Here is a 12,587-nt window from a genome sequence, read left to right on the forward strand (position 1 = left end):
TCAGCGCAGCCAGTGGAAGAGACTTTTCCTCGGCTGGATTTGTGGTTCATGAAAGGAGAACACAGCTTAAAAGGTGCAGCGTGTAGGATTTGGGGGCATCTAGTGGTGAGGTTGCAGATTGCAACCAACTGAAACTTCTCCCGTGTGCCAAGCGTGTAGGAGAACTACGGTGGCCGACACCAAAACATGAATGGTCGTATCTAGAGCCAGTGTTTGGTTTGTCCGTTCTGGGCTACTGTAGAAACACGCTGGCCGGCTCTGTGAAGAAGACCCGCTCCTTATGTAGATATAAACGACTCATTCTAAGGTAACAAAAACACAACGATTCTTATTTTCAGGTGATTATACACTAAAGAAAACACACTTATTATTATATATTCCATTACTGCCAATAGGTCCCCCTAAATGCTACACACTGCTCCTTTAAACCACGGGGAAAAAATGTGCAGGACTTTTGTCTGACACAAAAAACTGAGTGACAAAAACTGAAAGTTGCCTTTGAATGCTTTCTCAGATTTGTATTTTTCTGTAGTTATTTGATTTAGAAATTTGTGATTGTGACATTAGCATTAATTTGTATGTTATTTGTAATTTCCTTTCAGCTCTGTTTTTGCTCTCTACCAACTCCTGAGGGAAATATGTGTCTCTTTAGCTGTTTAATGCTCCACTATGTTCACCAGCTAATTGCTACCTTTGTCTGCATGGCATTTGGTGTTGGGCAGGTGTAAAGGTAAAGTGGGTTTTGTAGCTTTTTTATAAAAAAACAAAACAAAACAGCTTCCTGCTGCAGTCGAAAAAAATTATGCTATGAGAGCCGTGAGACCAAAACAGTTAAGTTGTGGGCCGTAAAAACCAAAACAATGAGATGAAAGACTCGTGGTGTGGAGATTTGCAGATTGGAATGATCATTTTCTGTGGGTTCGTCACTATGAGCGACCCTTTTCACATTACATGTAGTCTTTAGATCCATTGTTAATGTAAAAAAAAAATGAAGTGTAGCTTCAAATCATGATTTTGACAAGTTTTGACTATTTTATTTAAGCAAAGTTTTGTTCGGCTGCTTGTGCTTAGACACAATTTCATATTTCTTTGGCATTTATATGTAAAAGAAATTTCTAAAAGAAGGAACAAAAATTATATTCCTCCAAAAATCTAAAAAAGTATTGGTACCAAAACTCCAGTGACTCATTACTCCAAAAAAAAAATACCCAGCACTATGTTGCCATAATTTCTGAATACCGCCTCCAATGTCACCTTAAATTATTTTTTACTTTCCGTGGCTGATACACCAGCTATTCAGGCAATCTCTGTTTGGAACTGGTAGTTGCATCAATTCAGTTTAAAAAGTGGTGATTAGCCTCTTTTGAAGCGGACACATAACTGATCATTCAACTTGATAACAGCCACCACAGAGGCAACTGAAATGCAGTTACATTTCAATAAAGAAAAGAGTGAAAGAGAATATAATGACATGTTAGTAGTGGCAGCTAATGTCAGTGTGTGTGCTCTGATTTGGGAATTGGGGAACATTAAAAACATCCTATGAATGTTTGAAAGAAAGAAAGAAGGAAAACAACATTAAGTTCACAGATGTGCTTTGTGTTCTGGTTCATGTATTTTGAGCTGTAATAATCACAAAAAGATCCTGGAGGGACTGGCAGAACTTGATTCAAAATTTTAATTGAATTTGTCAAAACGTTATTAGAAAATGCTTTATAATCTTGAATGAGAACATATTTGTGCTGGCCTGTTCAAATCTAATAGCATTTATTAGAGGAAGATTATTCTGAGTCACTGCTCTAATTAGATAAATCCTTTTGTAGAGATACAGTATTTCACCATGGCTTAAAATATCAAGCTAATATCTTTTACCAATATTGTCCAGCTTTACGGTTTGCCTGTATTGAGTTGGAAATGAGCCATGGACTTAATATGCACACGCGTGCTGTAGGCCTGGACGGGTTTCGTGCTTGTATTCAATTTAAAGTCATTTTTCTCAGTATTGGTTTCTATTAATTTGTCCACCCACTCTGTCTGTTCCTTTGGAAACCAAGACACAGGCATCAATCCGCAGCATTTCCATTGGGAAATGGGAACTGGATGGACTTGTTTTTCTTGTTTCTGTGTACATAATTACTTTCTTGTTCTCTTCCTTTCTTCGCCGCGCCTGTCTCAGGGATATTATTTAAGACTTACTACCCCTGATTCAGCTGTAAAGCACTTCATTTTCATTTTGAAAGATGGACCACTGCTGGTTTACCGGTGGGCTTAAAATGCCTCTTCCTTCATAACAGTTAGAGACTCATCCCTGCTGTTAAAAGAAAAAGCTGAAAACATACTTTCCTCCTCTCTGATGCAACCTGAGCTTTAACAAGTCACAATGGACAAAAATACAACATAATTACACAACATAGCCTCTAAAAAAACTAGATAAGTTCCCAGAAATTTGGGTCTAATCTTGGAATGCAACGTTGGCCAGACTTCATGTCTTAAATGCCCCAAATCTGTGAGATTTTGACAAAAGACAGTCTGTTTACAGAGCCAAAATGTAGCGTTTTTTATGCCCGAAAAACATCCTCTTCTCTAAATGAATGTTAAAATGGAGCCTTGAATGTATCTTAAAAGGACAATACCGCTGAATTTCAGTATGCCAAATTATACGCTTTGCCAGCATTTCCACAAACTTTTTCTGCCTCGCTCCTTTGTGATGCAAACTGAAGGGCCGTACCAGTGTAGAGAGACTGAATTGGAACAATGATGAAAGTGAGTGCTATAAGAATCAGGACAGCTGTCAGGGTGTACGGGCGTACATTTAGTAATGAAGGACAGATTTCACTGAAATACAGCAATGTTGGTGTATTACACCGTCACTCTGTGTGTGCAGCATGTTACACTGTTTGTCATTCAGGGTCAAACCGTCATTTCACTGTTTAAAAACAGATTAAACTCTTGGCTGTGTGTTTTTTTTCCTCCAATAAATGTTCAAAAATACTGTTTATGTTGCCTTGGACCAATGATATACCAAAAAAGAACTCCATATTTAAAAAAAATAGTCTATTTTGAAATTATGGAATAATTTATTTTTGGTTTAACAGTTCAAGAAAGCCCCTTGAACTGTGGATGCTCTGCAACATCCAGCCAGTTAACTGCTAGGGATGCAACCTACCATTACATTCATTCTCGATTAATCCGTTGATCCTTGTTACGATTAATAGATGAATCCTTTACTGTATGAAATGTCAGAAAACTGAGAAAAACATCTGTCATGAGTTCCCAGAGCCCAGGATGACATCTTCTTATTGCTTGATTTGTCCGACCGACAGTCGATATTCAGTTTACAGTGATACAAAACAGAGAAGAGCAGAGAATTGACTTATTGATTAATTAACTAATCATTTCAACTCTAGTGGCTACAAAGTGTAATTGTCCACTAGGGGTGGGGGGGAATAATCAATACAGCATAGTATTGCAATAAATTGTGTGGCAATATTGTATTGATAAATCAAGTATCGAGCTTTTATTATATAAACTATTAACCTCTTCACAATCCGACGACCACTACTCTGTCTTTCAGAGGTTGTAGCAGGCTCAGTTTTAAAGCTAGAGTGAAGATAGTGGTATCATATGAAACTAGAAAACCAAAGGAATCAATTGGTCATGTCATGTCAAGTTAGCTTGTCAGGAAGAAGGCTAAATAACGATCCAAACTTATGCTAAATTTTGGCGAGGAAAAACCGGCATGGCTATTTTTAAAAGGGGTCTCTTGACCTCTGACCTCAAGATATGTGAATGAAAACTCTGAGATGAACAGAGTGAAAACTGCACCTTATAAAATAAAACAGATCTTAAGACACTGCATAATTTGTAGTTGAAAAAAGGTAATAAATCACAATATATCTTATCGCAAAACTCAGCATATCGCACAATGTTTAAAATCGCAATAAGATCGCATTGTGATTTAAGTATCATGATTATATCGTATCGTGGGGCCTCTGGTGATTCCCACCCCTAATGTCCACTCAAACTCTAAAAATCAGCTTCACATCACATTACTGACTGAGCATCCTGTGTCAATCTCGAAGATTTTCATTTAAATAAATGTCTGATAAGTCGCTATCAAGGAGGTAACAGAATGGTGATTGATCCTATGGCCCACTGATGGAATATTTATAAATTTGCAGTATTAACAACCGGGTGTCAGCTGTGGCGACATTCCCGGAAAAAAATGCTGTATTACAGTTTTTTTACATTGTATACACACACAAAATTGGAACTATGCACACATTTCTGAAAAGTTGAAGCTTCAGTATCAACAAAAAGTCTCAAAACCGCTAAACTTTAAGCACAATTCCATCGTTTTCACTCAAAAAAAAAATTCAAAATCAACCAGAACTGAAATCACACGGATTGACACTTTAACAAAAGTAACTACCTTCAAATATTTGCCTGTACAAAATTAAAAAAGCAGGGCCAGAGTGCTGTGTGTGTACTCCCATATAAACCAACAAATATAAGCAACAAACACACAGCCACCATACCATGCTCAGTGCTTCAAAAACAGAGAAAATGCTTCTGTAGATGCAATGCTTTTCTCGGCTGCCAAGTTTCCCTTGTGCTGTGAGGCTTAGCCCAACAGTAGTGGAAAGGATGCATGCTTCTTTTATTTTATTTTCAGCCCCCCGCCTCCGTTTTTTTTTCCTCCTCCAGTACATCATTCCTTTGGGTGTTTGCGCGGTGTCCCTTAGTTACCGGATAAGAGACCCAGCAGCTCAGAGAGTTAAAAGCCTGCCCTGTCCCACTCGTACGAACAAGACCATCAATAATTCACCCTCATCGGGAAGCATTATCTAACAGCCTTATAAAAATTTAAAGATTGTGGGTGACAACACGGAACCATGAAGAAAGTGCTCCGTAAGAGGACACTCCAGGTGGCGACAGTGTTGGCAACAGATATGTTAAAGTGGAGGCAGAGGGTGGACGTAGTGTTAGCCGGCCTTGCGAGGCTGATTTAACCATTACGCATAAAAGACGGACGCCTCGCTGAATTAAGGGAAAGTCAACAAGAAGACACATCTCCTCTCGCCTCCACCGGCCCTGTGTGTGTGTGTGTGAGTGTGTGTGAGTGCAGCACAGAGGTGGAAGCATTTGGTGGGCTGTATTAACGCCCAGGCTAATTCTCATTGACAGTGAAATCCCTCTAAGCCTAGATCAATTACATCCAGCTCTGCTGTAATTAAAATGTCCTAACAAAGGTCTTAGGAGCACAGGACAGAAACCTACCCATTGACAACAAGCTCAGTCCAATCTATAGCACCATCTCAAAGAAAATAGTCTTAAAGATTAGATTCTTTGGGTGTGAAAAAAGTGTCTGCTGTGCTCCAAATAAGTCTTTTTTATCCCTTAATAAGGTCAAAATATGATTTAAGATAAGGTGTAAGTACACAAGCTCACATGAAACACAAACAAGCTGCAATATTTTAATCATTTCCATAAGTACATACAATAAAATCCTCATTGATCTATAGTACAAATATAAAAAAAAACACTGATTGTTTTTGTAGCCCCTGACTAGGAAGAAAACTAATTATTTGTTCTCTCAAGTACATCTGATGCTTGACTATGCTCTGCTGAGAAATGACATAATGCTTATGAGTCTCCTAATTAAAACTCAGCAGTGGAGTGATTAGCAATCACAACTCAACTCTTCAAATATCAAGATCTGATTTGCTTGGCTGATCAACAACAAGCCTCCTTCTCTCACTGAAACTCACAGAGTCCGCAGTCTCTTTCTCTGTATTAAGGAGGCTTTTGAAATGCAGGAAATCAACACGACTATACCAGAAAGGGCTCAGCTGAGTTTTCTGAGTTCTATATTGCTTTTTTCTTTTTCTGCCAGGATGCCATTTAAGTTGAAATATTTCGCTTTTTCTTTTAATGTTGACTGCCAGCAATCATAAACAGATTACACACCGCTGCTGACGAACTTTTAAATGTTTTGGGTTTTACGTGATAATTCATCATAGTATGAAACCCGAGTATCGTCAATAAAATGACTTATGGCAGCCACCAAAATTAAACTTGAAAGCTGTTCCCTCGCTGCGCCGAGGAGGGACTATTCCACAGACAGAGAGAGAGAGCAAGATGGCTGACTGCACTGACACATTGTGAAAGCACGCCTTGCCATCCTAGGTAATAGATTCTCTTTGCTGTGCGACTCCCACCGCTTCTCATCCTCTGTGACAACGCCTGCCAATCAAGGCCCAGGGAACGTTCGAGGGGCTATGACAATATCTCCTCACCTTGAAAACACATTGGCTTCTCATCACAAGACACCAGGTGACAACAAGTAGGCATCAAATAGCCATTAGACGAAGAACAGGCAGCCTACAGGTGATCCCGTGCCCCTTTTTAAACATGAAAACAGCTCTATGGAAATTGGCATTAAAAGCATTCTTTCTATGCTTAAAGATAACAAATGCATCAATACACTTGGATGGAAGTGTTGGAGCATGAGAGCACTAAATGTAAAAGGAATTTATCATCATTTTTAGAGAATCTGCTTAAAAAAATATTAAATTTAGCCTTTCAATACACCGAAAAAACTGATTCCTCGGGAAGCAAATGCACCTTTGCTGTTCATGTGAAAGCATTTAATAAGAATTCGATCACGTGCCGAGGCGCTGAAGATTACTCATTTGGAAAATAAAACATGAGTTTGGGTGTATACCTGTTACATTTTCTTTCTTTTCGATGCAAAATGAGAAATAACAATGTTACACCACATCAGCGGAGTGATTTGCATTTTTATGTGATTCATGAATACAGTGGAGGATGACAGGGAGAGATTTTTCTGCAGTGAAGCATGGCCTGAACCTCAATTTCGAGGATAATTATATGATACTATTTAGGAATTTGGGGAAGAGGGAAGCATTTCCTCGGTTGAAGACAGATGACCTGTCAAGATACACCTAATACCAACACAAAGCCTTCAGCCTTTAATCTGCACACTTCCTGTGACCTATACTACGACAGAACCAAATAAAGCACACTATCTTTGTATCCCCCTGAGACAGAGCAGTGTCCTCGTATGCTAATCGCAGCCAGTGTTGGAGAAGAAGCTCCGAGGGCGGCCCAGACAACTCGCAGGTCAGTGCTAATCTCCTGATATATGGAGCCTAAAGACCCGGGACACATCCATCACACGCCGCCAACGGCTCCCAACTGGGCGAGATGTGCACGCACCAAAGGGTTAACACACATCCCACAGAAGAGACCTCTGATGATCCATCACTCAAGAATCAGCCTCGTTTTGAGCAGGAGCGTCCTCTAACAACACAGAGGGGGTAGCTTTCTTAGCAGAGGCTCTGCGATGAGAGCCAGCGTGACTGCCAGACCTATAAGCTGCAAGCCTCTGTTGATCATTAAACATCCATTTTGAACCAGTGGGGGAAAGTTAACTGTCATTTTAAACACAGGAGGTGGTAGATTTCTCTCTCCCTCAGATGTATTTTCTTGGTGAAAAGGAGCGAGACCATATATCCATCCATCGGGTTAACTACCCAAACGCATAATCATTCGTTCCAGTCATCTGTCTCTTTATTTTTGAGGCAAGCCACAAAATGGCTATGATGGGTTTTTGCAGTTAAATGAGAAATTTACCCCAAAGCACTTTGGTAAAAAAAACAAAATGCCCTTTGCTTTTTTTCGCTCCTCTGTTGTGTGTTTTTATTCTTTCTTTGGCCAAATGCGAAACAGCTTCGATGTTGTTTCAAAAATATATTTTTTTGTGGGGCGCCTCTTCACCACATCACCGGTAAATGTCAGGCTTGGTGTCAGAGACTACTTTCTAGACTCGAGACCATTTTGCATCAACACTCACCCAGGAAGAAATCCATCTTTAGGAGCAGCACCGATGCCAATTTCTCCACCAACAGAGCAGAATGCATGCACCTTCTCCTCCTCAGCAGCCTTTTAATAATTTGAACAACCAGGCCTCGGCCCAGCTTCACCACAGCGTGATTTCCCACTCTTTTTTTCTAGCCTCAACAAAGAGAGTCCTATTCTCTGGGATTTGTCAGAAGTTATAGTAGGAGAAATGACTAACAGGAGAAGACTGGTGTGAAGTCAGTACAACGGGAAACAGGAATTACACAAATCGTCAGAAAATGCACTGAACATCACAAGTTGATGTGAAGGGTATTTGTCCTCTGAAGACAATTGCAATCAAAACTGTCTCTCATCTACCATTATTCATCACTCCCTCTCTCCGTCCATTTGTTTGCTCAACTTTTCACAGGCGAGCTTGTCAGAGGAACTGAACAAGACAGCTGTCAAACCCGCCCGCCGTGAGTGAAGATGGCAGGTGAAGTCCTCTCTTTTTTTTCTCCCCCCTTCCTGCTCTCTGGGTTCAAAAACTCCCACTCTTGGCTCCTTTTTTGAGATGTTATTTTGTCCGAACAAAGGAAGGAGCAAGTTCTCTTCTCCAGCAGGTTGGGGTGCAGTTGGCTCATGTTATTACCCGGGAGCGGGATGACCATGAAGGGGCCACCGACCCCTACTGCGCTCCCAATGGCATTTACATTCCCTGTCTCTGTGTAATAACATCTCACACGCTGCACTTTCTTTCACTATTAACCTGCGCTGATCCTACTTCCAAAGTAAAGGCACGCACAAAGGCGATAAAGCACTTTTTTTTGTTTCTCTTTGTGCTTGGTCAAAATGTTCCTCTATTAAGCCCTGCCTAAAATTGCAGAGAACATTTGGGCCATGTATCACGAGACAAAGAAGAAATCTATCAAAAATAAACAGTGTCTTGCCGCATTCTTTCACCGACAAACAACAGCTGCACTGAATGGGAAATAAATATTATCTCTGCGACAGAAAAACAATCAGACACCGCTAGGTGCTCAGAGTCGCTCACAAAGCTCGAACGCTCTGCGTCTTTGCATCTACACTCACTGAATGTGGAATTAAGCCATTTATTTTGCACCTGAAAACAAATTCATTTGGGAGCATTTTTAGAGAAATACCAGACAAAATATGTTAATAGATTTTCCTCAAGTTATTTAGGCTTTTTTCCTCTCTCTCTCTCTCTCTCTCTCTCTCTCTCTCGCCATGGATGCAGTGGGTTCTCCTTGAAAATAAAATACAGAGCTTTCTTTGCTCTTGCTGAGGAATACTGGGGGAAATGTTGTAACATGGACAAAATCTTTTTAACATAACCACGTCTGAACGGCATCCAACATTTCCGCTAAATACATGGCTTCTGGTGTAAGATTATGGCCAACAAATTCTCCCAATCCACACTAAATCTGCTTCCAACACAAACACTTGCTTCTCACACACACACACACAACCAACTGCAGTGTCCAGCAATCCTGTCAGAAGCCTCCACCACCACCACCACCACCACCAGCAGCAGCAGCAGCAACACTCCATCAGAACAAAACTGCTTAGAGGAAAGGGGGCTGGTAGCTCAAGTTCTCCCTATTGAAATGCAGACACTTTGATATGGAAATTGGCAGTTACAAAAACCCGCTAGAATTCACACTAGCATGCATTGAAACCATTTGCGCAATGTGAGATGAGATGGCACTTCCTCCCCAAGACAACACAGACAAATGGACCAAACCAGCACGTCTGGGGTGGGTAAGAAATGGAGTGAAGGTAGAGAGGGAGGAGAAGTGGAGGAGGAGGAGGAGGAGGGAGAGCATTTGTCCCCCCCTTCCTCCTCTATTTGAATTCCTACAACCCACTGTCCCAGTATTTCAAGAAATAGAGGTGAAATACAGAGGAGGATTTTTCAAAGTGCAACATCTACATTCACCAGTAAAGCATCCCATTTACGGCCAACTGGCAGGAGGATAAAATGACCTTTTCCTCCTCAGGAATCACTGATGGGCATGTCAGCATCAAGCAGCCACATTCAGCATCATCCCCAGCCAAGCAGCAGACTTTTTTTTTTAATCCAGTCCCCCCAAAATGGCCGGCTTGACAGAAAAACTTCTCCACCACCATGGTTCAAAAAATTGCTCGGATTTGTCTGGTGGCGAGGCAATTTCTCACACTGTGCATTATGTCTTATATAATGTTGCAGTTCCCTTAGATCAAAACCCGAATAGCCGAGCGCTTTCGCTTTTAGGTTTCCAAAAACAACTGGATTTGGAGAGGGTCATCATATATATATATACTTCCCTGCATGAAAGCTGTTATATAAGTATATGCAGAGCAGCGGGAAGCTCTCAGTTTCCTAACTTGTCAGTTATATAAGCTTGCGCCACTATCCTGATTTGGCATTGACAGTATGGATTATGTGTAAATGTTATTTAACCTTGATATTTCAGTCTGCCACAGTCCTGTTCTCCTGGGGTTTCTTGCTGAGCTCTATGCGGCCCTATCTCTAAAAGCTTCACGTGAGAATGAGATATGGTTCCCTTTGCCTGTAAAAAACTGTGTGTATGTGTGTGTGTGTGTGTGTTATGGTCTGTGTGTGTGTGTGTGTGTGTCCCATCATCACACATGGCTGGCTCAGGTCTGTGAATTATACATGCTCTGTGAAATGATCTTATTTTATAGCCGCAAAATGGAGAAGTAAATGGAGACAGTAACTGACATCCAACTACTTAGCTCCTGGTGTCCCGGAACTGGGTGGAGATGTTTGTGTGAGCTCTATTTTTTTTTTTTTTCACCATGTTATCACGCTTATTATCACAGCTGAATATCTTATAAAAATCAACTCTCATTTGGCTTTTTTTATATGTGCTTTTTGATTCATATCCATATTTATCAGTGTTCATCTTACATACAAAACAATCCTATTTCTAACACTTGGAAAACACCTTTAATATATAAGCATTTTCACACATTGTTTAACAGAATGCATCCTTCAGTGGGATTTAATTTTAATTATATAGTCATATATAGGAAAAAAAATCCCCATTGGGACAATAAAAGTAAATGTCTTATCTCATATACACAAGGTAAATCCACATTGGGATGACCCTAATAGCCAAGAAACTACATATTAATCAAAAGTCTGGAGTCTTTTTGATTCATATCCATATTTATCAGTGTTCATCTTACATACAAAATAATCCTATTTGTAACACTTGGAAAACACCTTTAAGCATTTTCACACATTTTCTTTAACAGAATGCATCCTTCAGTGGGATTTAATTTAAATTATATAGAGATATACACAAGGTGAATCCACATTGGGATGACCCCAATAGCCGAGACTTATTAATCAAAAGTGTGGAGCCTCCAGACACACACACAGCTTATATAGATAGCTCCTATGCTCTTATTGATGTCATCACAACAGTTTTAAACTGCTGGAGGAGCCCTTGGGCCCAGTTTTATTTCTTGACATTTTGCCTTCATGATATCCAGGGAGTGTAAATAAATGCTATTGATTCAGTAGGAGGCATAACCCAGCATCTCCCTTGAAAGACTCAAAACATCCGCTTTTTTAAAAAGGCTACTTACTGTGTTTGGTGCTGCGTGCCAAAATATGGATCCCCGGCATGGAGTGTGAATTTCAGATCAACACCAGGAGCACCCCACCTCCTCCTCCTCTTCTCCTCTCTCCTTTTTTTTTTTTTTTGCACAAGAGGCCCCCAGAAACTATAAGCAGCAGCGGGTCGCACAAAGACGGCTGTGGCTCGGCTGCATGCTCCACTTTCTTCTTCACTGTGGACAGATGGTGGTGCGTTTTCCTGTTGCAGGTATCTGCTCCTCTTCTTCAAGCCAAAACGCCCGGGACCGGACGAATAGCTCCATGTCGAAGAGGGGGTCTGTTCTCAAAAGTAATGATTATACTTGCACCCTCCTTCCTCCTCCTTCCTACGGAGAGAGACCCGCATAAAACAGGATCACTTCAAGGAGACGAGATGCGCCCCAGACGCGTTGCTACAAAAAAATCAAACTCCCGAGCACGTCAAGTCTGTTAGGAGGTCTCCAGTGGGCCCTGGTTCACAGATAAACAGCCCCGGAGAGAGGGATACTTCTTCTTCTTCTTGAGTCTAGCTTTACGGTGCGCTCCCGGTCGTTCCCTCTGCGCCTCATCCACACGCCGTGCAGACAGTCGGAGCTACAGCCGGACTGGAGGCAAACAAGGCGGAGGAAGAAACGGCGCACCGGTTCTCCTGCTCTGCAGCAGCTGGCTGGAACAGGGCGGCGCGTAAAACCTGGAGCGGATTCCTCCCAGCGAGGATCCTGGATCCTAGTGCTAATTATGACAGCCTTAAACCGCATTAAAGGTCCCATGTCGTGCTCATTTTTTATTTTTCCCTTTTTTCAAGGCTGTTTTCGAAAATGCAATCCACTGTTTGTAATTACAACAGTCTATAAGCCAACTTTTAAGTAGATGTGCTTTACAGACAAACCCATCAAGTACACTAGAGAGAAAACAACCTCAACATTCAAAACCAAAACAAAACCAAGAAAAGAAATAACAATATTAATAATGACAAAAAGAAAGAGTAAAGTTGAAAAAACAACAACAAAGCAAACGACAACAAAAAACACACATAACAAACAAAAAAAAAAAAATAATAGTACAAAAATACAAGAGTAATAATAAATGA

At 40.8% G+C, this 12,587-nt stretch overlaps 1 protein-coding gene across 11 annotated transcripts in view; it reads right to left on the bottom strand.

Annotated features, from left to right (window-relative positions):
* The window catches only part of adgrl2b.1 (adhesion G protein-coupled receptor L2b, tandem duplicate 1), a 95,464-nt gene extending 83,282 nt beyond the window's left edge, over positions 1-12,182 (bottom strand). For 6 of the 11 annotated variants that reach the window (XM_074651485.1, XM_074651487.1, XM_074651490.1 and 3 more), the window contains exon 1: positions 11,488-12,182. The gene's annotated coding sequence lies outside the window, so the exon portion shown is untranslated. The remainder of the gene's footprint in view (positions 1-11,487) is intronic. The other 5 variants (XM_074651484.1, XM_074651481.1, XM_074651479.1 and 2 more) reach the window with 2 other exon arrangements.
* Between the last annotated feature and the right edge of the window lie 405 nt (positions 12,183-12,587).

The sequence above is a fragment of the Sebastes fasciatus genome, chromosome 11 (genome assembly GCF_043250625.1).
Source record: "Sebastes fasciatus isolate fSebFas1 chromosome 11, fSebFas1.pri, whole genome shotgun sequence".
NCBI lineage: Eukaryota > Metazoa > Chordata > Actinopteri > Perciformes > Sebastidae > Sebastes > Sebastes fasciatus.